General features: G+C 54.4%; 1 long non-coding RNA gene across 4 annotated transcripts; it reads left to right on the top strand.

Moving 5' to 3' along the window:
* The first annotated feature begins 3,328 nt into the window (after window positions 1–3,328).
* On the top strand, window positions 3,329–17,657 carry LOC149127028 (uncharacterized). Of its 4 annotated transcripts, none has more exons than XR_016232448.1 (4): window positions 3,329–4,015; window positions 4,246–4,296; window positions 4,508–4,618; window positions 7,182–17,657. It is a non-coding gene; the product is annotated as an uncharacterized LOC149127028 (long non-coding RNA). The 4 variants fall into 4 exon arrangements; XR_016232446.1 differs by lacking the exon at window positions 4,246–4,296 and having other exon boundaries at window positions 3,413–4,015; window positions 7,182–7,425; window positions 7,852–17,657; XR_016232447.1 differs by lacking the exon at window positions 4,246–4,296 and having other exon boundaries at window positions 3,416–4,015; window positions 4,508–4,666.
* Window positions 17,658–27,241: the final 9,584 nt, after the last annotated feature.

Genomic DNA, 27,241 nt, shown 5'->3' with positions numbered 1-27,241 from the left:
TTCCCCAGAACATAGCTCACGTCTGTCACCTTGTGCAAGGAAAAGTCTGCCCTTGGTAAGCGGAGTGTATTGTCTGCGAAGAGAAGCTGCTTGTCTGACTCAAGGGTCCCCTCCTGGCGTTGAATTTCTCCCCGCCCATTGCGCCCATCCCACGGCAACCTGGGCAAGGGGCTGTTCTCGCTGCAAGCGCACGTGGACGCTCTTCTAGCATGGTGGAGGCAAAGCTGGAGATTTGCCAAGATTTGTCCCTGGAGAGACTCAGCGACGAGACAGCGGCAGGACACACCGCATGCAACATGCCACAGGGCACTGCTGCGAGGCGGACCTTGCTCTTTAAACCTGCGGGTCCTGCCACCGCCAGCGCCCGCTCTGCATTCTGGGCCAGGGCAGGGAGCCTGTGTGCCCAGTCCGCTTGACGCAGGCTCCTCCTCCTGCTGACCTGCTCCACTCCCGCTTCTGTTCAGAGCACCCAGCGCTGCCTCCAACAGCTGGTGCTGGAAACCACCGCCCCCTTCGGAGGACACCATGTCTATTCCAGGGCCAGGAGCTCATGGGCTCAGCATTGCAACCAAACCCAGATACGAGGCAGGGACCCCGGCCTTCATGATGAGTTCACGTCATACCCCTGCCCGTCACATTGCGGTGACCCTCATTTCCGCCCTCTTCTGCTCTTGTCACCTGTCTCAGGAGGCTCTCGCCCAGCCCTGATCCTGAAACTGCAGAACGTGGGAACACAGGACTTCTCTGTCTGTCCGGTCTCAGGATTCATTTACACTCTTAAGTCTTGCTCAGGGGGTAGGTGTTTTGTGCAGCAGTTTAAACAGCACTTAGGATGCCTGCATCCCATGCTGCAAGGCCTGGGTCCAAGTCCCTGTAGATTCCTGCTAATGCATACCCTTGCATGCACCTTTCTGCCAGTGTGCACCTGGGAAGCAGCAGGGGATGGCTCAAGTCACTGGGTCCCTGCCACTCCTGTGGGAGACCTGGATTGAGTTCTGGGTTCCTGGATTCTAGCCGGACTAGCCCTGACTGCTGCAGGCATTTGTGGAGTGAATCCGTGGGTGGGAGATCACTGTCTATGTCTGTCTCTCTACCTTTCAAACAAAAAAATCTGTAAGTTACCGAGATCCTTAGAGATTGTCTGAGTTGTATCTGTCAATATTTACCATCTGTATTAAAAACAGAAAAATTCAACAAATATTACTGTACTGATTCTTGTAAAAATAGCAATATAGGTTCATGTCATATCAACATAAATAATATTTTAAATAAAAAGTAATTATATTTCCCCAAATGGAAAAACAATTACTGAGAAGAGTAGTGTTGTTTTCTATTTTTGTAATCCCTTTGAAGTTTGGCTCAAAAGAGGAAGCTGGTGTCTCATAGCTGCTCCTGATTCTATCTGTTGTGCTTGGTTTTGAGTGAAGGATGTGATGAAAATGTGAAATGTGGTTGGAAAAGGGAGCAGTAAGCATTTTCATAGTCTTCTTAGGTAATCACAGATGTTCAAACTCAAGAAGTCTCAGTTTCCTAAAGGTTGGCTACAACGTGAAATCTAAAACTGTGTCTCTTACAGCCTGTTCATTTGGCTCTCTGAACCTGTTTTCATTCATGACTGCCTAACTTCACGCATTGGTCCCTTGACAAATGCTAGCTCGCTGAATTGCACCTGTTTTCTAAATGTTGACCCATTTCATCATCCACTATTCAAAAAGTGCATTCATGAACATCACTGCTGGAATATCAGTGGGAAGGTCTCTAAGTATTGGGAAGCTGTTTGGTTCAGAGTGGCAAAAGCAATTTTTCCAAAATCCTAACTCTCACTGAAAAGCTTCGGTTTTATCATTCTCAACATATACTATCAACTGGTTTCCTTGTGGTGAGTCTCATGAAATTCACTTTTGAGAAAATGTTTGTCAAAACCCTTCTGAATAACTGTAATTTGCCAGTTGTTTCTTTCAAGTATACGTTTTTTGATAAGGGTGATTAGTTGTGTTTTCTACTCAAATTGGCACACACATGATTTTCCCTTAGACAATTAGTACTTAATATGTGGCGAAAGTAGTTATGTGTGTCTACCACTATACACCGATGGTTAAAAGTGTGTTGCTCGAAGGTAGAGACTTAATATAGCTAATAACTTTTACTGTTTCAGGGAAGGCATAAGGTACAAAGGTTAAGTCGGTGTTTGGGACACTGCATCCCATATCGGAGTGCCTGGGTGTGAGTCCTGGCTCTGCTCCCAATTCCAGCTCCTTGCTAACGTGCACCCTGGCGAGCAGCAGGTCTGGGCTCAAATACTTGTGTTCCTGCCACCCGTGTGGGACCAGTATTGAGTTCCAGGCTCCTGGCTTTAGCATGGCCCCACTCTGGCTGTGTAGCTGTTTAGAAAATCAGCAGAGGGATGCTCTTTCTCCATCTGTTACTCTATCTCTCCGCCCTTCAAATAAGATGAAAATAAGTTTCTTTTTTTTTTTTTTTTTTTTTTGACAGGCAGAGTGGACAGTGAGAGAGAGAGACAGAGAAAAAGGTCTTCTTTTTGCTGTTGGTTCACCCTCCAATGGCCACCGCAGCCGGTGCACCGCGCTGATCCGAAGGCAGGAGCCAGGTGCTTTTCCTGGTCTCCCGTGGGGTGCAGGGCCCAAGCACTTGGGCCATCCTCCACTGCCTTCCCGGGCCACAGCAGAGAGCTGGCCTGGAAGAGGGGCAACTGGGACAGAATCCGGGGCCCCGACCGGGACTAGAACCTGGTGTGCCGATGCCGCAGGCGGAGGATTAGCCTAGTGAGCCGCAGCGCCTGCCAAAAATAAGTTTTAAAAGAACTTATACTGTTTGATCCATGATAAGCTTAAGTGAAACAGACTTTTATTTTACTAATTAATTTGTTTATAGTGTCACTTAAATTTCTTATTTTCATTTTATTTATAAGGAAGAGAGAGAGAGAGAGAGAGAGAGAGAGAGAGAAATCTTCCATCCACTGCTTCACTTCCTAAATGCCCACGCCAGCTAGGGCTGGGCCAGGCTGAACTGAGGAGCCTGAAACTCAATACAGGGCTCCCACGTGGGTGACTACTGCCTCCAAGGGTGAGCATCAGCAGGAAGCTGGATCTGAAACGCAGTAGTCAGGACTTGAACCAGGAACCCTGATTATGGGATGTGGGCGTTCCACGTGGCGACTTAACCACTGTGTCGAACGCCCTTCCCGAAACTGCCTTTTTTGAAAAAAGCATTTACTACAAGTGCATGGTAACAAAGCCTGCAGTGACCGCCAGGACAGTGTGATGTCACCATCTTGACCTGCACTGAGGGGACAGCGGCTTCACTCACTATTGCTTTGCACCAATGATGCAGGGAGAAAAGGCAAATGCTGCCTACGCACCGTTAGAGAAGCAGTTTGACGTCATGAAACTCCTGAGCCTTGGTCGTCTTGGGCACCACAGAGGTCCACGGCGCATGCTCAGAGCTGCTGGGCTCACTCAGCAGCTTTCAATGGCAACCCACTTCCTAGAGGCTGCAGAACGTGGGGTTTCACTGCCCCCCTATTCATCTCCAGCGCTGCTCTGAGAGATGGAGGAGCGGCTGAGAGTGGAGGGGGCTGGGGCGGACCTGAATCAGCCCAGCTGTAGTTGAGGCATCTCAGGCAGGCTGCGGGAAGGTTGACATCAGCCGGGCAGCAGGCGCCCCCGGGGTACGGAGGCCTGAGCAGCTTCAGTGGAAAGTCTGGTGTGCCTTGCTTGGGTTCCAAGGCCAGTTGCCAGTTGCAATGAGACCTCATTACAACGGCGTGATTGAGCAAGGCGTGCGCCCTCCCAGGAGACCACGGGTTTAGAGCAGGCTGGCTCCGAGCAGCGCAGCACCTGCGGCCGCCGGAAGAGAGCATGACGTGGGCTTAGCCGATGGGGAGATGGGATTTAGAGAGGCCAAGCGGATGGGAGGCGAGGAGTGGGCCAGCTTCAAAGATATGTAGACAGGGGTTTTCAGGACTACAAGTGGACAGGGAGGTCCGCCGGGCCAGGTGAGTGGGAAGGAGCGGAAAGATTGCTCAGGGTTCCCACAGAGCAGCTGGGGCGCCTGAGGCAGCCGGGCGGCCCGGTCGGTCCCCGTCCCACCTCGCCAAGGCGGCGCTGCACCCCTTCCTCAACAGCCTCTCAGCATGTCTTGCGTCCAGTGACAATGATTTCTGGGCAAGCCGACAGGAGGACTTGAGAGCCCCAGGGTAACTGGGATTTTCTCACCACTTTACAGATAAGGAAGATGAGGCTTGGGGAAGGCACAGGCTTTGCCAAGAACACATCAGTGAGTGGCAGAGCGGGACCTTGAACTCGGGACTGTGGGTTTGTCTAGGTGCTAGGCTGTCTCAGCCAATGCACCTGCCTTCCATTCAGTAATGCCTGGTGGGCTGCAGAGCTGACGGGATGCTGGTAGCCACGGCTATCCTAACTGGGACGTGTTGTGTCTCAGACACACACATGCGACGGCTTTCTCAGCCTCTATGTTTCCCTGGCAGCCACAGACAGAGTGCACGGACATGCTGGGCGTGGCTCCAGGATTCAAAGCCGGTGGCAGTCACAGGAACTTCTTGTCGGCTTGCTCATCACCTGGGATTACAAGTCGTCAGGTGAAGGCCATGATTTCCACGAATTCGCCTTGCCCATGGCAACTCTCTGTAAGAAGGCTGGTGGTGGGGGGCAGTCCCAAGCCCAGGTGATTTTGCCTGCCCACAACACTGAAAGGGGACCCATAGTTTTGCACATGGGATGGTTCAGACCTTGCGCACAGGTGTCACCTTGCACAACTAAGGCCTTGGGAATCCCAGTGTTTGGAAAATGGGGACTAGGAAACTTCGTGGCTGAAGTCAGGCCCAAGAAGCAAATGGGGATGGGTGCAGTGACGTAAATGGGCTCTGTCTGGCAGCGTGGGTGCTGTGGGTGTGGCTCTGGCTGTGGCATTTCCAGAGCGGCCTGGTGCAAGCCTCCGGAGCTCCAGTGTCTGGGCTCTGGCCCACTCCGGGCTGTGACTCCCACTTTTGTCCCCCACCCCCGGAGGTGTCTGAGCAGCACCAGTGTGTGCTGCCCTGCCTGACCGAGGGGTCAGATGCACACAGTTTCAGGGGGGCCCTGTGGAAAGGAAACCGAGACGCCGCATTTGAGTCTGGTTCTCAGACACTTGCAGGGGGGCCCCACCTTCCCCAGGATGGGGCCGCCGCAGGCAGCGGCACAGCGGGGAGCAGGGCTCTGCCCCCAGGGTGCTCGGGTCAGAATTCTGCCCTTTTGTGAGAAGGCCACACAAGAGTTCATGGACGTGTGTCTTATGAAAACACCATGCGTGGCTTCCAACATTTTTTAAAATATATATTTTATTTATTTGAAAGACAGAACTACGGAGAGAGGGAGAGACAGAGAGAGAGAGAGAGAGAGAGGTATTCCATCTGCTGGTTCACTCTCAAATGGCCTAAACAGCTACAGCTGAGCAGATCTGAAGCCAGGAACCAGGAGCCAGGAGCTTCTTCCCAGTCTCCCATGTGGGTGCAGTGGCCTAAGGACTTGGGCCATCTTCTACTGCTTTCCCAGGTACATTAGCAGGGAGCTGGAGTGAAAGTGGAGCAGCCAGGACTTGAACCAGCACTCAAATGGGATGCCGGCGCTGCAGGCAGTGGCTTTACCCACTGAGCCGCAGCACTGGGCCCCCCCCCCCAAACATTTTTAGCCTGAAATAGACTTAGCTTTTTTTTTTTTTTTTAAGATTTATTTATTTATTTGAAAGAGTTACACAGAGAGAGAAGGAGAGGCCGAGAGAGAGAGAGAGAGAGAGAGAGGTCTTCCATCCGCTGGTTCACTCCGCCACTGGCCGCAATGGCCAGAGCTGCTCCGGTCCAGAGCCGGGAGCCAGGAACTTCTTCCAGGCCTCCCACACTAGGGCAGCGGCCCAAGGACTCTGGGCCATCTTCCATTGCCTCCCCAGGCCACAGCAGAGAGCTGGATCAGAAGTGGAGCAGCCGGGATTGAACCTGTGCCCATATGGGATGCCGGCACTGCAGGTGGCGGCTTTACCCGCTACATCGCAGTGCTGGCCCCTAAACTCAGCTCTTAATTCCATTTCCCATGAACTTTCCGAAGCCTCCCCATATGTCTCTGTGTGCCTCCCTTTTCTTATCCTCAAAATGGGGATATTAGAGTTCCTATCTGCTGGCACTGTGATAGATCAGCGAGTTAAAGTGTGTGCCAAAGCGGTCAGGACGGTGTCTGGCCAACCACCAACAGCTGCTCCTGTGCTCATGTGGCTGTTGCCGATTCCTGTGCTCGCCCGGGCTGGGCAGGGGATGGCTGGTTGAGCTGGTGGAGTCGCTCAGCGAGCAGTGGGGCAAGGTTTTCCAGGAGCTGCTGTCCAAGCAGGTTCTCCTGAGGGGGTGAGTCCAGTGGGGGATTTGAAAGGAAGCCGTGGCACCAGCATTTCCTTTCTTTCTTTTTCTTTTGTTAATTCCATTTTCCGTGAAGGGTCACAAAAATATATTTATTTAAAATTAATTTGAGAGAGAGAGAGAAAGAAAGAGATCCCATTTACTGGTCCACTCCCTAAATGTCCCACGGCAGCCAGAGTTGGACCAGACTGGAGCCCGGAGCCCAGAACTCAATCTGGGTCTGCAACTTGAGTGGCAGGGACCCGATGACTGGAGCCATCATCTGCTGCCCCCCAGGGTGTACATTACCAGGAAACTAGAACCAGAAGCAGAGCCCGGACTCAAACCCAGGCACCTTGATGTTGAATGTGGCTTAACCCCCACGCCAAATGCCTGCTCAGGCATCAACATTTTCATGGGCTGGTGGGGATGTTGATCATGACAGATGTTTTAAATTAAAGTGCACAGGGCTTGGAAAAGAGGAGTAGGAAGAGTGTCCCACATCCCCCTCCCCCCTTCTTCTAAGGCGTAGGGCCAGAGCTGCTGCGCCAGCTGTGAGATGGGCCTGTGTTTGTTTATTTACTTGAAAGTCACAATACAAAGAGAGAGAGAGAGAGAGAGAGAGAGAGAGAGAGCAAGAGAGAAAGTTCTTCTATCTGCTGGTTCACTCCCCAGATGGCCACATGGCTGGGCTGGGCCTGACAGAAGCCAGGAGCTTCATCTGGGTCTTCCATGTGGATGGAAGAGGCCCAAGCACTTGGGCCATCTTCTGCTGCTTTCCCAGGCCATAGCAGAGAGCTGAATTGGAAGTGGAGCATCCGGGACTCGAACCTGTGCCCATATGGGATGTCGGCACTGCAGGAGGCGGCTTTACCAGCTACAGCGTCAGCTCCCAGAAGTCTCCCTTGACACCCTGTCCCCATCGCTTCCTCACAGTCTTAGAAGCCTGACCTGCATCGTGTCGTGTGCAGTGAGGGCTTGGATGAATCACGCTGAACTGAAGACATAAACTTGACTTCCTCTTCCAGGTGACGTCACAGAGCACAGAATGGAGCCGGGGCGGGTCGGGGCTGTGATGTTAGGCGGGAGAGGAAGAGGTGCTCCTGTAGAGGGGAGCATCTCCAGGTTGGCACGGTCGGAGCAGATGCTCTCATTTCCTCCACGCCCCCGGCTGCGAAACAAACCCAGATGAAGATGCCATCACGGGTGCCTCACTGCCTTGGAAAAGCTGCCGCTGACTGGGTTTAACGAGGACGCCTGCACCTTAATGCGCCTGTGCTTAGTCTCTTCATTAAAGAGAAGATTAAGAAAACTTTCCTGCATATGATAGGCCTATAGCAAATTCAACTTATGGAAGAATTTTTGTTCCAATTTAGAAAATTAATAGATCCCAGTAGGAGTGGGTGTGTGGGGCTGAGATTAATCTAACGCTGTGATATTTAATTTGGTCGCAGGTTAGACCTCATTACTGAAGGCTCCGCTTTGGCCTGAAGGATTTCGGACTCCAAATACTGGTGTGGTTCGGTGCTATTAAGCACAGGAGAGCAGAGACGGGGTGGGGGCTTGTTACTGCAAGTACCATTGTGGACTAAGGAGAAGGAAAAAAGAAAGAAAGGAGAAAGAAGGAAAAAGAGGAGGGGAGGGAGGTAAAGACCCTAGCGAATTTTTTTGGGATTTCAGTTTTTAGAGATTTGATCCGTTGAGCACTTTCTAGGATTCTCTGAAGGGAAGGTTCTGGAAAACAAGATTAACAGGTGCTTCACTGACACAGGCCTCCGAGAGGACCCTTCAGGAGTTTTCCTGCTGTCAGTCTCCCCTTTCGGCTGTTGGACGGACTAGTGCCAGACTGGCCCACGTTCTGGTCCCACAGGCCCCAGCCCACTTTCTCGAAGGACACTTCGTGGTTGAATTGCTGGCTCTCGGTGTTCCTGAGTATACTCATCTGTGTTTAAAACAAGAAAAATGACCGCACCAAGGGCTCACCTTCTGTTTTCCTGCAAAACCATACACTTCACACGCTTCCAGCCCTCATCACCTCTGACCAGTGTGATCCGAGCAAGCGTGCGGCGAATCCCACCCGTGCCGATTGCTTCTGCGCCACCACGAGCCGGGAAAGAAGTTCTTGCTGCTGAGACGCAGCCAGGGCTCGGGCAGCCCCACATGCCTACTCCCTGCTGCTTCACCCTGCAGGGAACATTCTTCTAAGAACACTTACGGACGCGAGCCTGCTAGAGACAGACCAAGAAACAGTGCAAGGGCCGAGGGGGTTTACTCTGGAGAGAGAAGACACAAGCAGGCTGTCCCAGATGGGCAGAGCTGGGTTCACAGGGCGGATGTGACCCTGAGGACAGGACAGTAGCCCCCAGGTTCAGCTGCCCAAGGACAGTGGCGTTAGCTACCATTGATGGCAGTGTACTTGGCGGTGGGCTGCAGGAGGGGATGGGGGCCTGGGCTGAGCCGTCTTCTAGCTCCACACTTTTGGAGTTTTATGACCGTCTTACCCAAATCTACCTTCTTAAACACAAGGAAAAACTTCTCCAAGAGCAGATGAAGAGCCCAGGAATGCAGAGGGCAGGGACAGTCAGCCAGGGCCTGGCCAAGAGCCGGGAAAGGGAGGTCTCAGCCAGGTGGACCCGGCTTCCCCAGCCCCGTGGCTCAGAGAAACCCAGCTGAACCACGATACTGTCTTGGCTGTTCTTTATCCTCCGCAACCCAATGTATTGAGCTTCCCTGCTGTGTTGGTCAGGTCCTGGGCACGGGAGTGGGGCTGGGGTGAGGCAAACCCAGCCCCTGCCGGCCAGGACCTGAATAATGCAGTAGAAGACAGCATGGCGTGGGCTCCCAGGACAAGCGCACCCGCTGCCTGGGGGTTGGGAGAGCTTCAGAGGGAGGTGGGGTCTGAAGTGCATGTGGAGTGACGGGGGATGGGTGGGATTTTCCAGAAAAGAAAGCAGAGGAGCTGTGAGTGTCTAAGATGAGTAGGGAGACAAGGTTGGTTCTAGTCGGCTTTGGCTCTTTCAGGCACCCAGACACCTACTCGTCACCCTACAGTGCATGTGTCTTTATCTGCTCTTTTTAAGCCCATAGCCAAACTCGTCTGCCACTGGGCTCTGCGACTAGGGACACAGAGGAGTTAATGGCCCCAGACACACAAAGGCAGGAGGTCAGAGGTGAGGGCTGCAGGAAATGCCATGGAGCATTGGGAGGAAGACTACAGAGAAACTTAAAAACAACCCATTCGCATACAAAATACTTTTGATGGCAGTGGTAAGTTGCAAGGGGCACTGCACTGGGAACTGGGTACCTGACAGTAGTGGCCTGTCCCTGGACTGGGTAGGCGATAGTGGAAGCCCAGGTATGTAGGTACAGCAAGTGCATAAGACTACACAGGTGGGCCCTGAGTCTGTGGGGACCCCAGACTCTATCTGGGAGGTGGGTTGTGTGTGACGTATCGAGCTGGACTCGTGCCCCTCGACTCTAAGAGTTGGATCTTTTCGGCTAATCGAAGCTTCCACATCTCACCCTTCCCCCAACTTCATTCAGGGACTTTCTGCATACGTTCCTACTCTCACGTTTACCCGGCCACTGCCACCTCTTTAGTGGTTGGGCAACCCTAGTGGTCACAAGTGCTGTGTTTTCTGGAGTCTGAGTCAGCCTTTTCCATCTCACACTTGCTGGTGGGAGGCGGACCTGGCCCTCAGGAACAGGGAAGCGCCGAGTGAGAGCCACACTCCTCAGGCAGCACATCACCCGAGTGGTGTAACTCCAAGCAGGGGAATGGTGGCAGCTCACCACTGGCCACGGGTCCACCTGCTAGCTTTTAGCTGCATGTCCACTTCTTTGGTGACCACAGCTGTCGGCTCCTTGTCCCCTCTCTCCGTGGAGGACAGCAGGTGGAACAACTCTCTTGCTGAGTCCCTTGCAACTCTCAGTCAAGTCGTTTTTTAGAAACAGAATGAGATTGCCTCGGGCTGGCCTGCACTTGGTCACTTGTGTGTTTGTGGAAACCACTTCCCTACGCACGTGCAGTCATCTTGCACCCCGTGTGGATCTGGGGCTTCTGCTTTACTCCCCCATTTCTTTAGTTTGTGTCCTCTTCTCTGTGTTCAGAGCAAGAGCAGATGTTTCAGGGTGAGAAATGTCACCACCCCAGGTAAACCACAGGGAGCAATTTGGATCTAGATATTTATTATTTTTATATGAGCACAAATATATCTTTATGTAGACGTGACTATCATAACACAATAACCACGCATTGCTTCAATCATTTACGTGTTCAGTTTTGTAGTAAGAATACATCCAAGCAATAATGCTAAGGGTACTTTTCAGGTAGTGTTTTCTACATTCTAATGTTACTGGGGTTAAAGATCTGCTATGAGTGCAGAAATCACAGACACCATCACATGCAAGGCAGGGAGGAAAGAAATCAAAGCAGCAGGACAAATGCCAGCACCCTACACTGCCCAGCCATCAGCGCAACCTCCAGCCAAGCCGAGGGAAGGGCAAAGCCTACATCAGTTTGCTAACAGATGTACTGTGGTTACCTGGGGAAACCAAAGGAAGGCGTCCCTGATGCTGATTGACGATCAGCAAAGCTTTTTGGAGGAAATGACGCTGAACTTTGGTGACTGGATCGCTCGGGGAATGCCCACGCATTCGCCATTCCTGTGTCAGCTGGATTTGCATACTGGAGAGTCAACGTCTGTCACTCCAGGAAAACCACACAACCTGTGTCCGAGAGCAACTGGTGGACAGATATGCTGAAGGAGGTTCCCCGGCAGGACTGAACCTCACTTGCCAAAATAAGAACTTGCTAAAAGGTACGCCCTTAACTGACTTCCTTTCCTTCCCCACAATTTTCCTGGTGCTTTCTCGGGTCATCGCCTACACCTGCTGTCCCAAAGATACTTGCACTTGAATCTGTTTAAAGATCTGAGAATCCAACCTAAGACAAAGGAGTTTCAGTGGCTGCAGCAAAGACCTGGGGATGGCATTATCTAGCGCCTCCCAGGGTGCGCAGTAACAGAAAGCTGGAGTCAGGAGCCAGCGCCAAGTATCAAACCCAGGCACTCCGATATGGGATACGGGTGTCCTAAGTGTTTTTTTTTTTTTTTTAAGATTTATTTATTTAAAAGGCAGAGTTATAGAGAGAGAGAGAGGGAGAGACACAGAGAGAGGTCTTCCATCTGCTGGTTCACTCCCCAAATGGCTACATGGCCAGGGCCAGGCCAGGCCAAAGCCAGGAACCAGGAGCTTCTTCTGGGTCTCCCAGGTGGGTGCCGGGGCCCAAGCCCTTGGATCCTGGGCTATGCTTTACTGCTTTCCCAGGCCATTAGCAAGGAGCTGGATAGGAAGTGGAGCAGCCGGAACTTGAGCCATGGCTCATATGTGATGCCACTGTCACAGGTGGTGGTTTAATCTATGCCACGACATGCCCAGCCCCCGCACCCCTGCTCCCTGCAACAAGTGGTGTCTTAACCACTGTGCCAAACACCTGTCCCCAGGAACTGGGTTTATTTAGCCCACAGTTCTGGAGGCTGGAATCCAGACAGCTGAGTACGGGTCTGGCAACGGCGCTCCCTTTGACTGCATCACCTTTTGGCAGATAACAAAGACAGAGACACAAGCTTGAGAGAATGATTATGTCTGAGACAGGAAGCCGGACAGAGGCTGGGTGGGCCAGGCTCAGGCTTCTGTAACCATCCTCTAAGGAGAATTAAACGGGTCCCTTAGGAAATTCCTTATTCCTTTTCAAGGGCACACCCTTAGTTGACCTAAGAAACCCTACTGGGCTGCACTTCTCCAAGGCTCACCGCCTCCAAGCATCACCACCCTGGGGACTCAGCCTCTGACACAGAGAGCACAGCAGGGCCTGGCAGGATGTGCAGGAATGGGGCTCCTGACTGGGAGGGATCAGGGGAACCATTCCAGGCCTGACCCCCGGGGAGAGCCAGCTTGCGACTACCTTCCCCCGGTTCCGCACCTCTTCCTTCTTCCCATCTATCTGGTCACCCAGGCCCAGGAGCAGGAGCCCTGGTTCCGGTCCTCCCGCCATCTGGCACTTAGGGGAGCCTTGTCTCCCACCTGGGACACTGTTCCATCGCTTAGAACCCAGAGGAGTTGGTCTGGGCCCAGGGTGGGGCCCAGTGTGAGAAGGGTGGGGGCCAGGGGCTGTCTCCAGTGCATCCCCCAGCTGTACTGCTGGGCTGAGCCCCTGCTTCCCGACAGGCGAGAGGATGCCTTCTCCCTCGGGTGTGCTCAGATTCGTGTGTGGGAAATTCACTGGACTGGCTCTCCCTAACATGCTAGAATTCCTTCAGACGGACACTTGTCCCAGTCACCCCCTTCCCCCTGCCAGGCCGCCACCCCCAAGCTGGTCTGCCCGTGGTGTGCGTTGTGCTGGTGCTCGGCCGAGTCTCGGGAGCTGGTCTGCAGCCAGGTTCAGGTTCTCGTGGGGAGAGCCGCCGGCTCATTAAGGCCTTCATCTGTGAGCCTAAGAAGGTTCTCTCCTGGTGCCAAGCGGCGGCCCGAGTCTGATGAAGCAATTATTAATGTGCAAACCTGAATAAATGCACATAGAGGAAGGCCCCCGCAAAAACTGTCTGGAGCTAGCCGGAACACCTACACACTGCCGGTCGGGGGCAGCTTGCCCCTTTCTCACCAGCCCATTCTGTTGTTATTGTTTTTTTAGAGTATTTATTTATTTATTTGAAAGGCAGAGTTACAGAGAGACAAATAGAGAGAAAGAGAGAGAGAGGTTTTCCATCCCCAAATGGGTGCAATGGCTGGAGCTGGGCCTACCTGAAGCCAGGAGTGGGTCTCCCACTCAGTGCAGGGGCCCAAGGACTTGGGCCATCTTGTACTGCTTTCCCAGGTCATAGCAGAGAGCTGGCTTGGAAGTGGAGCAGCCAGGACTAGAACCAGCGCCCTTATGGGATGTTGGCACTGCAGGTGGCGGGCTTACCTGCTGTGTCACCACCGGCCCCTCACCAGCCCATTCTAAATCTGGACTTCCTCTTAAAGGCTTCCTTGGAGGGAATGGGGGAGAGACTCCTCATGACCCTCACTTCTGGTTCCAGGTCGTCTATGGCAAATCCAAAGCCCAGCCCCCCGATGAGTCTCCCAACTCTTGCTCTTCTGGCCTCCACTGTGCCATGTCCTGTCAGCTGCCTCTCGCAGACACGGACTTCCTGTTTGGGACCTCTCGGAAGGGTGTTTCTTGGCTCTGTTTCGGTGTCTGCTTCTGTGGTCTTTGGCTTGTCCCGTACTGACCTCCTCAGGTCAAAAGGCCATGTGGTGTGTGTTGGGCACTGGGCGTAAAGAACGGGTCACGCAGGGCCCAGCCCATTGGTGGCTCACAGTGTAAGCAAGGAGACGGCATCCACCTGCCAGCAACCAAACACCAAGTGCCTGAAGCTTGAAGGCGGGAATTCAGAGTCTGGCCCGGCTGCTTCCGAAGAGCAGCTTCCCCGGCTGGCTCTTGGGAGCCATCGGAGCCTTGGATCGGCTGGGAGAAGAAGTCCTCACCCCCTTTCCTGCCAACTCCCCACATTAGTCCTGCCAGCGGCCTGGGCACCTTTCCTTTCCTCAAGCACTTTTGGTCGGGCACTGGGCTATGCTTTAAGCCAAGCAGGAAGTCAGTTTGCCCAGGGGCCTTTGCTGGGGCACTGTGGCCTTGCTCCATTTTTTCCTATCACCCAAGCAGCAAAGACCTAGTGACAGAGCTCCCACCAGCGTGTGCCTCTGGGCAAGACCTTAAGTGGTTCTTGATAGCAAAGCTTTGCCACGCTGAGGATCATGGTGGTGGTGGTGGTGGTGGTGATGGAGAGCAAGGCAAGCGGGTGCTTCCCTTCTCCCACCACCATCGCTGCTTCCTCTAACAGAGATGCACTTGGACTTCTTTGTGAAGGTCAAAAGGGAAGTAAGTTTTGTAATGTGACTGAGCTGCAAGGGGGGCGTTTGGTAGGAGGATATATATTTCTCATTGGGCAGGGGGGCACTGGAGAGCCATTTAGCCTTGTAGTGGTGAGAAGTGTTGGAGTTTGGGTGTTCCGAGTGGGCAGTTAATCACAACACACCCCATCCTATTATTTCCTTCCACCAGCCCAAGCCAAGGCACAGGATCAGAGCCGAGCCTCCATTTGGGAGAGCCAGTGGACGCTCAGAGCTGCCCTTCCTGCCTCGGTGGACCAGGGCTAGGCACTGGCATTGCCCATTGGAGGCTGTACCACTTGCAAGATGCACCGTGGGCGCCTCTGGAGCATGAGAGCCATTTGTCTCTGTGGAGAAGATGACAGAGCCCGGGTTGGGAAGAGGGGACATGGAGAGGCTCATGTCTGCAATTTTTTAAAAAGTTTTATTTATTTATTTGAAAGTCAGAGTTACAGCGAGAAAGGAAGAGACAGAGAGATAGTGAGAGAGGAGAGAGATCTTTCATCCACTGGTTCATTTCCCAAATGGTTGCAATGACCAAGGCTGGGTCAGGCTGAAGCCAGGAGCCAGGAGCTTTATCTGAGTCTCCCACATGGGTGCAGGGGCCCAAGCACTTGGGCCACCTTCTGCTGCTTTCCCAGGTGCATTAGCGGGGAGCTGGATCAGAAGTGGAGCAGCCGGGACTTGAACCAGCACCCATATGGGATGCCAGCACTGCAGACGGTGGTTTCATCTGCTGTGCCACAGTGCTAGCCCCTGTGACAAGGATTTGACAGTCCAGAACCCACAGCCTTGCAGGAAAAAACACGTGGCTACAACTCACCATGTCAGAGGGAAGCACATGCTAATGTCCCACAAGATCGTGCCTGGGCGCAGGACCTTGGGAATTTGGGAGAGGGGAAATCATTTTCGGGTGGGCATGGGAATGAACGGGAGGAGGAGGCTGACTGAGCTGAGCCTGAGGATGCTGTGTGTGATGGTTAGTTAGGTGTATTGACTCAGCTAGGCTGTCATTTAGCCAGACATCAGCCTGCTGAGAAGGTCCTTTTTAGACTTCATGAATATTTAAATCAGTAGACTTTGAGTCAAGGCGATGAACCTGCATAACGTGGATGCGTCTCAGCCAATCGGAGGAAGGCCTTAAGAGAAAAGACTGGGATCCGCTGAGGAAGAAGGAGTTCTGCCTCCAGTTCGCCCTTGGCCTTGAGCTGCAGCAACGGCTGGTTCCGAGGTTCCGAGGTCTCTGTCCGTCCTGCTCTCCTGCCCTGCAGGTTTCAGACCTGCCAGCCCGCAGCAGCGGGAGCCCATGCTACAAATAAGTCGTTCTCTGTACAGCCGCACACACAGCCTGCTCTTCTGTTTCTCTGGAGAACCTGACCAGCACACGTGAGGAGCACTGGGGTGTGTGCCACAGGGGCGGGAGAAGGGACTGTGGGCAGGACCTGGAGAGGCGTGCCCAGGGCTGTTGTGATTTGGTGGCTCCAGAGTGGAGGGATGGAGCGGGGACCACCTGGGGGGGTGGTGCTGGGGTGAGGGTGTAGAGGGCTTAGACTTTGCCTTAGGAAAGGGCAGAGCCTTGAGTGCCTAGGGTCAGACAACAGCATCCACTCCCCGCCCCCAAAGGCCAGGGATGCTTCACCCTCAGCAGGAAGTCTGTACCCCAGGCTGAGAGCAGCCAGCAAGAGCAGTGGCAGAACCTGCCCCAGGGAGCCCCCGAGAGGAAGGTGTGCCTGGGGAAGCCGGTGGCTACGTCCTGAGTGCAGGTGCCTCTCTCCCAGGCCTCTTCCCTCAGAGCAGAGGCAGCTTCAGGGATGGGCTGGAGATCTCACCGGCTGATTCATTCAAACACTCCCACTCGGAGTTCAGTCTGGCCCAAGCCATGCTTCCAGCACCAAATCCACAGTGTGCTTTGCATGGTGTGCCATCTTGGTCCACTTGGTTCCTGGGGTTGCCGGGCCTGGGTCCTCCTCGCTACCCCTGTGCACTTGGTGAGTGCCTGGCCTGTTCTAATGGCTTCTCCTTGGGCAGCCTCTCTCATCCCTCCCCTGGGAGCTGAGCCTGCTGGACGGGTCCCAGTGTCCCTGCTGTCTCCCCACAGACCTTGAACTCCTGGAGGTGCAAGAGCCATTTCTTGTCCACAAGGTGGCCCGTGCCCAGCCTGGTGCCCACGTGGCCTGGAGGTGTCTACCCACTAAATGAAATTCTTCTCCCTGGGATGCCTTTCAAAGCTGCTTTCCTTTCTGTAGCCAGGGCAGTGACTGGAATGGCTGGAATGTGGACTTGGTCTGTCTGCGGCTGTGTTTTGATTCCTCTGAACTTGGGTTAGATTCCCTGTGATTTCTGGTCTTCAGGGACTTCGCACACTAAGTTCCCTCTGGGCTTGTGGTTCCAGAGCTGCTGCACCGCCTTCCACGACTTTCCCCTCCATCTGGCCCTGAACCTCCCTCTGCATCACTGGGTCAGCATCACTGGGTCCCTGGGAGCCAAACTTCCGCCCACCGTCCCAGCAGCCGTTTGGTTGAATACAAGTGACATTTGGTTGAACCCCACCTACGGAGAAAAGATGTTCACCTCTGGGCGACTTCTGCCTCCTGTGAAGTGACAAGATGAGAAATGTTGTGATGCAGGGCACATCTGCCTCTCAGGCCTCCGCCGAGATGAGGGATTTGGAATCATTCAACTGACTTATGCCAAGGCGAGAGAGACAGCACCAAGGGGATTCACTAAATATTCTTTTCAAATGATGACACCATTTCCAGTGATGTTTGTTTTCATCCACAGCCGCGCTTTTGCTTGTACAAAGGCTGTTAACTGTTTGCCAGGCTGCTGCAGCTCCCACGGCCAATTCCACGGGGCTGTAGCTGTCCCTCCAGGGCTGCAGAGAGCGCTGAGGTCTCTGTCTGTTGCCCTGGAGGCGCCAGGAAGCCCTCTGGGCGCTAACTGGGGGTGAGGTCCTGGGCGGAGAAGGTAGGATGAGACTGAGGGAACTCATACAACCCAGAGGTGTCCTCGTTGCCCAGGGACCCTCGCTCCTGATCTCCATCCTGCCACAAGCTGACATGCGTCCCCAAAGAATGAACTTGGGGTTGCCTATCCCAGGCTCTTGGCCAAAGCCTCATTCATTGGGAGCTCCAGGGACATGAAGATTAGCTGTAGGCACTCACCAACAGCCTATGCTTTGGGGGTACTCAAAGGGACCTGCTCACTCCCTGCATGGATCTGCTATTCCCAGAAGCTAGGACCCCTGGAAGCTCCTTTCCCAGAGAACGGAGCCCAGTAAACTCACTTTGTGTGTGTGTGTGTGTCTGTGTGTCTGTGTGTGTGTATAGTGCCCGTGATGCATACTTTGCTCCTTTGTCTTTGGTGGGCTGCTGCTGCTCTAAAAATGTATTTATTTATTTATTTGAAAGGCAGAGTTGCAGAAAGAGAGGGAGTGACAGAAAGAGAGAGAGAGAATCTTCTATCCATTGGTTCACTCCCCAAATGGTCACAATGGCAGGGGTTGGGCCCATCCGAAGCCCGGAGTCAGTGGCTTCCTCCAGGTCTCCCAGTCGGGTACAAGGGCTCAAGCCACCTTGGGCCATATTCTGTTGCTTTTCCTAGGTGCATTAGCAAGGACCTGGCTGGGAAGTGGAGCAGCCTGGACTTGAACTGGCACCCGTGTGGGATACCAGTATTGTAGGTGGTGGCTTATCCCACTGCACCATAACGCCAGTCCCTCACTTTGTCTTTGGAAGTCCCCATGGTTGGGTCCCCAACTCACCATTGCAGCCCCCAGCTCCTGTGCCTCGCCTCACCGCTTTGCTGCATCCTCATGGAACCAGCACTCCATGGCCTTGCCCGTGCCTTTCCAACTCCAGACCGCTGCTTCGGCTGTCTCAGAAACTGCTTCTCAGGAAGGCGCTGTCTCTTCCCATTGGCTCCTTCACCAGTCACAGGTACGGAAAAGCTTTTCTCTGAGCGGTTCCTGCTGAAGCCGGTGCCCTGGTGACTCTCCAGGTGAGGGCCCCCGCTGTGTCCTCTGACAACATGGACATGCAGAGCTGGCATCACAGGGCTCTCTTTGCACCTGTCTGCCACGCACGCCCTTCTCCCACCTCCCTGGCCACACAAGTGAGGTTTCACAGACGCTTCCCACAAGCACCCGGGCCAGGGTTCTCCATCTTCTTTGTGCTCCCACAGGACTTTGCTTAACTTATTCTTTGGCACTTCCTTCATTCCAGTCAAGAAATACATACTGAAGGCAGCTGTTGAAGTGCAGCTGGTTGAGCTGACACTCGGGACGCCTGCATCCCACACTGGAGCGCCTGCTTTGAGTCCTGGCTGCTCCGCTTCTCATCCAGCTTCCTGCTAATGTGCATCCTGGGAGGCAGCAGATGATGGCTCAAGCGCTTGAGTCCCTGCCGCCCACGTGGGAGATCTGGATGAAGTTCCAGGCTTCTGACTTCAGCCTGGCTCAGCCCTGGCTGTTGTAGCCTTCAGTGGAATGAACCAGCAGATAGAAAAGTGCTCTCTCTCTCTCTCTCTGTCCCCCTTCCCCTCCTTGCCTTCTAAACAAAAATACATATTTAAAAATATAAATTGAGTTTCTACTAAATGCATAGTGCTAGAGGTAGCACAGTGTAGTATAATGGACAAGGTTGCAAGTTCTGGAATCAGAGTCTCTTGGCCCAAATTCTGGACCTGCTACTTCATGCTGGGTCTCGATTAACCCACTTCCAAATAATACCGTGAGTATTTGAAGTGTGTGGAGGTTAATTCTATGTGTCAAGTTTACTGGGCCATGGACTGTCCAGATATTTGGCCAAACGACATCCAGGGTGCTTTGTGCATGTTTTTGGCTGAGATTAGCACTGGAATCAGTAGACAGGGCAAAGCAGATGACCATTCTTAGTGTGGGTGGGCCTCGTCCAGTCAGTTGACAGCTTGTGTAGGACAAAGGGCTGACCCCACTGCCCACCATGCACAGTACAATTGGAGAGACATCAGCTCCTTTGGGTTCTGTGGTAGCTGGACGTGGGCTGGGCACCAGCACTGTAGATTTTGGACTTGCCGGCTTCCTGAATCACGTGAGCGGATTCCTTCTCGTGACTCTTGTTCAGATTGCAGCCACCGTGGGCCCATGAGCTTCTGTTGCTGAGTGATGTCCTAGCCAGCTATGCAAGAGTTCCCATACTCTACAGCGTCCACACAGCAGTCAGTCACCAACGAGGTGGTTCTCAGACTGCATCCCCGCGCCAAGCGACGCATGACTGGGTTCCACTGGTTTCGTGTCTCTCGAGAGCCTGAGTTAAGGTTAAATGAAATCACACGTATAGGAGACAGCATGCAGCTGGGCTCAGAGCCAGAAGTCGGTGGAGGCTGAGGCTGGCTTTCGGCGCTTGGGAACCAGTAGGGATCAGCAGGATGTCATCAGCCTGGGTGCGGTGATTTTCGTCGGTGAGTCCTGTGTCCTTTATATCCCTGCAAGGCTTCCGGGACTTATCGGAGGGCCCACCCTGGTCTCAGTGCTCTCTGTCATCTCGAATGCACTGTCTCTGAACACTCAAGGTGTTGGTGCCTGGAGTGGAGGATGGATGGGGGTGGGTGAATGGTCTCCAACCTGCCACAGTGGGCCACAGCCAACAGGAGCCAACCTGATGCCAGTCCTCGCCTGCCCTCAGCCCAGCCTGCTGCCTTGCCGTTCCGACTTGCACACTGGTCATAGGCAGTGTGCTTGGTTGCACAGTTCTTCACTGCATTGGTGAGAATTACGGCTCCTGCGTGCTGCTCGGCCAAAGCTGGTTACCAGTGCGCCTGGGGAGTGAACTTCTCAGCATGAGAACACAGGCAGCGGGGGCTGGGAGTGCATGGGCAGGGGACGAGGGCAGCGGGTAGGTGGCGAGAGCCAGAGCTGCTGAGACCACCTGCTGGACGTTTGCTTGCCCAGAATCTGATCCGTCCTTTCCTAGGTGGGGGTCTTACAGGGAGGCAAGGCTCTGTCTCGTGCAGTGAAAGCCAAACCCCCAGCCAGCCTCTTTTCTGTGTCTCTGAGTTCAGGGCCTAGGCTAGGGTGGATTTGGCCTGGGGCTGCTGGCTGGGGTTGGTTTGGGCTAACCCGGCTCATCTCAGGAGTCCTAGCCCATGAAGTGCATTTCTACTCCACTTCAGCCCCCTCCCCCACCGCCCTGGGATGTTGTCCAGCCCACAGCAGAATCAGCTGCACTGAGCTCCACACGTCAGTGTTGGGCCTGCGCCCAGCTGCCCGCTCCCCAGGACTGCGTTCTCCGCACTCACCTGCCAATCTGTCTCCTGGGGCCGAGTGCAGCCTCAAAGACATGGCATGGGAGGAGGAAACTGGGCCGTAAGCAAGCCAGAGACGCAGTTTATACAAAAAGACAACCAATGAAGGTTAGGACCCCAAACTGGAAAGAACCTTGGGAACACAGAGCAGGCCTCAAGCGCAGAAGTTTGAGGTGTGGTGGGCGGCATGCCCTGTCCTGGGGGCCCCCCTCTTCCCTGCCCACAGCACCCCGACTCTGCTCAGGCCCTGGGTGTTTGCGCGCCCACCAGTTTAAATTCATTAAGCGAATTCCTTTCTTTGTGCCAGTGGTTGGCTGAGGCATGGGAACGCGACTTCCCCTTAGCCAAGTCCCATTTGCCTTCTGAGAATATTTTATTGACTCATGAAAAGCAAATACTCACTCCTGCTGTATCTTGGTGCGTTTGTATGGGTGCCACCGTCATGGTGACTGCCATCTTGGAAACCCAAGAGAATTCTAGAAGCGCTACTCCAGAGCCTTCCCAGCTGCAAGCGGTATCTTAACTCGGACCCCCGGTCCCCGTAGGTATCCAGCAGTATCTGATGCTGTCTGACTCCCCCGGAGTTGCTGAGCCCCTGGTGAAGTACCACTCTCCTACTGCACTAAGGATAACTTCAGGTTTTTCTTAGCGACAGGTTGCTTCAGTGATGTTTTAGGGAGGCAGCGTTTGAAAGCAGAGTAAGCAATATTTTAAAATACCCCTGGCCTTCCCTGCGCATTGTGGCTTGTAGGGGGCACCAGCTTCCCGCCCTCTGACCAGCCAGGTGCGCCCCTCTCACGGGATTCTGGTTTCCAGGGGGTCTCCAGGGACCTCGTCTTTTTTGCTGTCCCTTCTTCTTCTCCTCCTTCTTCTTCTTTTTTAAGATTTACTTATTTATTTGGAAGTCAGAGTTACACAGAGAGAGAAGGAGAGGCAGAGAGAGAGAAGTCTTCCATCCACTGGTTCACTCTCCAATTGGCCACAACAGCTGGAGCTGCGCTGATCCGAAGCCAGGAGCCAGGAGCCAGGAGCTTCTTCCGGGTCTCCCACACGGGTGCAGGGGCCCAAGGACTTGGGCCATCTTTTACTGCTTTCCCAGGCCGCAGTGGAGAGCTGGGTGGGAAGTGGAGCAGCCGGGTCTCGAACCAGCTCCCATATGGGATGTTGGTGCTGCAGGCAGTGGCTATGCCACAGCGTGGGCCCCCAGGCTTCTTTTAGGTTTGAATGCTACCCTCGTGTCTGAAGTTCAGCCAGCTGGAGCTGGGCTCCGCGGTAGAGAGCTGAGATCAGACGAATGGCTGAGAACGACAATTTTACTCCTTGCCAGTCTGGGGAAGCAGCTGGGTCAAGGGCACTGACCACTGAAGATCCCAGCCCCATGCTTCATCCATCAGAGTACAGCCCACGCCTACCAGAAGGAAGGGCAGATCCGAGGGAGGAGGAGTGCCGAGAGCCTCAGGAGGGAGAGCTGGGCCAAGCACGCAACCGTGAGTGTGAGTTGCGGCCCCGTGCTGGGGTGGGGGTGCTGGGAGACAGGCACTCTGGGAGGGTGGAACTGGCCATCTGGCCTACAGAGGAGAGCAAATAGCACCAGGTGGCCAGGCCCGGGCCTGGAGAGGCCTAAGGGTTAGAGAGGCAGGCACAGAAATCAAGAGGGGCGCAGATGCCGTGCCACACGCTGCTGGCTTGCTCACACCTCTGTCCACCCATCTGCTCACCTTCCCCAGATGTCGGCTGAGCCCCCAGAGCACATGGCCCCGTGTGAGGCCCTGGGCTCTGATGGTCAAGGCACTCACCGTGGCTCCTGCTCTCAGGAAGGCTGCAGTGTAGTGGGGGAGGTTGACCCTGAATTAATTTCAAGGTGAATGGCCAGGCGGGTGGGAAGGCAGTGGATGGGGTAGTCTGGGGTCTGGGAGTGTTGGGGCATGGTCAGCACTATAAGCAGGAGGAGGTGGGTCTGTGTGAGGACTCCCCGGTGTGGCACAGGACGGGACACGATGGGATTAGGTGGGAAGGTTGTAGAGTAACCCTGGGAGGGGTGGGGGCCGGAGCTTCCCCCATCCCAGCTGGACTTGGTGGGGATTGGAGAGGGGTAATGGCTGACCACTGTGGGGCCTGAGCAGATGTGGGGCTGGGCAGGGCAGATGTGGGTTAGGGTGGGGCAATGGCAGTGGAGCTGTCCCAAGCTATCACTCAGCTCCGGGCCTCACCTCTTGCTGGGGCCACGCTGTGGACTCTGAAGGGAGCAGTCTGGACGTGGTTTGGGACCATGACGTGGTTTCTGAAGGGAAAAGTCTGGGCATGGTTTGAGAGGCAGGGCTGGATTCAGGTTGTTCTGGTGCTCTTGACACAGACGGATGCTTTTTTGTTTTTAATGATTTATTGTATTTATATATTTGAAAGGGAGAGAGAGAGAGAGAGAGAGAGAGAGATCTTCCATCTGCTGATTCACTCCCCAAATGGCAGCAAGGAGCCAGAAGCCTGGAGCTCCATCCCAGTCTCCCATGTGGGTGCAGGGGCCCAAGCACTTGGGCTGTCTTCCGCTGCCTTCCCAGGCCATCAGCAGGGAGCTGGACCGGAAGTGGGGCAGTCAGGACTCCAACTGCCTCTCTGATATGAGATGCTAGGGTGGGCAGTAGGGAGGATTCATATATTAGGGTTTCAGAGAATCAGAACCCACAAGATGTGTTTGTGTACAGTCCAGAGGCAGAGGGAAAGAAACAGGGACGGGGAGGGGAAAGGAAGTGGGTGGTGGGGAAGGAGAGGCCTGGGGCAGGCTGGAGGCAGGGCGGAGCTGCAGGATGAGCCCAGGTCTCCCTGCTGAGAGAGGCCGGGTTTGTTCTCCCTGCCTCTGATTGCCGCTGGTTGCACCCACAGCACAGGGAAGCACCTGCTTCGCTCTCAGTCCACCCACGTCGTCGTAATGCCACCCAAACAACACCTTCCTGGAAACATCCAGGACCACCTAGCCGGGCACTCTGGCCCAGCCACGCTGACCTCGCCAGCGAACCCTACGGCTCCTTTCTCCTCCCTCTCTGCTTCGCGCAATCTCCTGGATCCCCCAGGGGCTTTGTGAGAGGTGGGACCATCCTCGGCTCCCCACGGGCCAGCAGACCCCGGGGCCCTGCAACACTCACCTTTGGCCCAGAGGTCCTGACTCCAGCTGGAGAACGGGGAGCCCGGGTCACACCGCGGAGCAGCCCCGTCTCCCGGGGCTCCCGGCCCAGGCCACACCGGCGTCTCAGTGTGTGCTGACCCTACACGCCGAGGAGAGTGGGGTTTTGGTGGATGCAGAAGCCCCTGGCTACTCAATGTCTTGTCCCTGGAAAATCAGCTGTTTCTGCTGGGACTCCCTTCTAGCCTTTCAGTTCCAGCACATTCTCTGCCTTCACACTGGTTGCTTCCGCGAGCCAGCTGCGTTGACATCGATGGCACTGCCATGCCCTGATGATAAGCCGGTGGTTCGCTCCTGCAGATATGACAGGGCCACGGGGCGGGGGCGGGGGCGGGGCTTCTTTTTTGTGTAACCTCCTCTGCAGAAGGTTCCCCGGGAGAATCATGGCGTCTTGGAGCAGAAGCTTCTGGACGAGTTTCTTCCGTCCGATTCACTCACTTTATAGATGAAGGTGCGAAGGGCCCAGCACAGGGTGACACTGTGCCTTGGGAAACAGCTCATCCACTGCCTTCGCTGTGCTATTCCTCTTTGTCTGGACCCTAGTCCGGGGGTGGGGGTTGGGGGGGAGCTGGGCCGCTTCCTGGGAGCCGAGGGTGGGTGAGGAAAGGCCCGGAAGCCGGCCCCCTGGTTCAGGTGAGGTGTGATGCAGCAGTTGCTGTGGGGGTGGGGAGGATGAAGGCTGGGCATTGTGCCCCAAGACGGCGTGAGCCAGGGCTGGGGCGACCTGTGAGCAGAGGAGGCTGGAGCCCAGGGAGCCTGCCTGGCCGCGGGCGGGGGGAACAGTATCAACCAGGGGCTGGAATGCACAGAGGGCAGGAACGTGGGAGGATGGGTGACGAACTTCGGAGGTGCTGGGGAAGGGCGCGGTGGTGCCCAGAGGGGGCTGCTCAGCAGACAGGGAGACGTGTGGGCCTGCAGCTGGGAGCACAGGGGTGCGTGTGGGATGGAGCATCCCATCAGCACATTCCGGAAGCTGAACCCACGGGAAGGGGGTTTGCTGGTGCATGCTCACAGCCAGGTAGAACAGAGCCAGAGCTGATGGCTGGGCCGAGCTCCTCCCACTGAACCACATTCCCGCGGCATGATGACCAGGGTCACAGGCCTTGCCAAGAGGGTTCTGTCACGCTGGTCACCGCCTTCCCCTGTGACCCACACTGTGTGCATGGGTGGACCTGACATTGTCCCCCTCTGCTGAAAGACGCCAAAGCCCACGAGTCTGTTTGACGCCTGTTGATGAGACAGCTGGGGCGCGGTGGGTGCAGACAGGGCTGCCACACCAGGGCCTCCAGGCAGCAAGGATTTCTCGGAGCCCTGCCCTGGCCTGGCAGGCCCGGAGCCCCCTAGGAGCACAGAGCTGGCTGCTGAGAGGTTAAGCGCCTTGAGTGCAGCATGAGAGCCATTGTCACAATCTGTCACCTTGATTGCTCTCCAGCTGTTTGGTAATTCATGTTAAGTCCCAAATGAGTATGTACAGGGACTCCTGGTGGGCTCCAAAGAACAGAGTTCAAAAGAAAATAGAAGTATTTCTGGCATTTCTTAGATCAGGTGGCTTACCCTTTTGGAAAGAACAATTTTTAAATAACTCATTCCAGATTTAGCAAACATTCCATTCACAAGGATCCCGGCAAAGCTGCATGGGTTGACAACCCTTCTTCTGAATAATGCATTATTTATTCAGTGCCAGCTAGAGCCCTGCGGGTGTGAACTAAGCCCATCTTGTGCAGTGGTTCCAGCCCGGGCTTGGTGGGCCCTCCACGGAGGACAAGTAAGGCTGTTGGGGTGAGGATCTCTCCCTGCTCTGAACAGGGAGGGGAGCTTTGGCGCACCCCCCTGTGCCAAGCACTGTGCCAGAGAAGTCCATACGTGATGACGTTTCCACCACTATCCCACAAAGCATGTGCCATCATTTCTGGTTTACAGATAAGGAAATAGGGACTTTGAGGGTGCTAGTGACTTGCCCAGAGGTTCAAACCCTGGTGTCCAAGTAAGAACGCAGGGTTGTTTTCAATACTGTATTAGAAAAGGCTGCTGGTGGGAGTCCCAGCCAGAGTCCAGGGTGGCTCCCATGAGCAAGGGGCAGGGGTCACACTCTGGTCATCGTCTGCCGCCCCAGGCCTGGGCAGCCAGGCTGTACAGAGCCTTGCAGCTTCTTGGTCTCAGAACCTCTTGCTCTGGAAGAAGCCGGCTGCCATGGAAGAAGTCTCGCTTCTCAGAGACCGCCATGAGCAAGGAAGCCCGATATAGCCACTCACAGAGTCCCACAGAGACAGGGGCTCAGCCACGCCCCTGCTGATCAGCGCAGACCTAAACCACAAGCATGAAGGAGCCGTTGAGGGTGCTCCCACCAAGCCGAGCCTCCAAAGGACGCCGGTCTCAGCTGCTGCCCCAGGCATCCAAGATTCTGGGTAGTGGGGAAAAAAACAGATGCTTTAAGTAACCGCGGTTGAGTGATTTGTTTCACAGGGACACCCACCTAAAACAATGGGGCTTTCGGACTATTTTATTCATAATCGTCTTCATGAGTAATTTTTATCGAGCACTTACTCCGCGCCAGGCACCGCACTTTCTACACTTGTGATTCCCCAAGAATCCGGTCAAATTGCACCTATTTTTTTATTTTTAATTATTATATAATAATGCACAAATTCCTGGGGCACTGGACACAGGTATACACCGTGCAATGACCAAATCAGAGTTAGCAGCATATCCGTCACCTTCATGTTTAATATTTCTTCACTGGAACAGTCAGAGCCTTCTCTTCTAGATATTTGAAACAGATGAGTTATCAGCTGCAGTCACCCCCCCCTCCCCCGCCGCCACCCAGCGCTACAGAACACCAGGAGTCACTCCCATGTGACTATCTTTGAACTCACTGATCGTCTGCTCCCTACCCCTTCTCCCTGCCCCCTCCCCAGCCTCTGGAAGCCACCGTTCTACTCTCTCCTTCTACAAGATCAATGTTTTAAGCTTCTAGGTATGAGTGAGAATGCACAGCTTATGTTTTTCCAGGCTTGGCTCATTTAATTTTTAAATTTTATTTATTTATTTATTTTTATTTTTGACAGGCAGAGTGGACAGTGAGAGAGAGAGAGAGAGAGAGAAAAGGTCTTCCTTTTACCGTTGGTTCACCCTCCAATGGCCGCCGCGGCCGGCGCACCACACTGATCCGAACGCAGGAGCCAGGTACTTCTCCTGGTCTCCCATGGGGTGCAGGGCCCAAGCACTTGGGCCATCCTCCATTGCACTCCTGGGCCATAGCAGAGGGCTGGCCTGGAAGAGGGGCAACCGGGACAGAATCCGGCGCCCTGACCGGGACTAGAACCCGGTGTGCCGGCGCCGCAAGGTGGAGGATTAGCCTGTTGAGCCGCGGCGCCGGCCATGGCTCATTTAATTTAACACAACGTCCTCCTGTTCCGTCCCTGTGGCCGCAAGTGATGGATTTCATTCTTTCTCTT

The sequence above is a fragment of the Oryctolagus cuniculus genome, chromosome 4 (assembly GCF_051225735.1).
Source record: "Oryctolagus cuniculus isolate XC-2025 breed Fujian yellow rabbit chromosome 4, ASM5122573v1, whole genome shotgun sequence".
Taxonomy (NCBI): domain Eukaryota; kingdom Metazoa; phylum Chordata; class Mammalia; order Lagomorpha; family Leporidae; genus Oryctolagus; species Oryctolagus cuniculus.
Note: the sequence above shows the minus strand (reverse complement) of the source record. Positions and strands in the feature narration are given on the sequence as shown.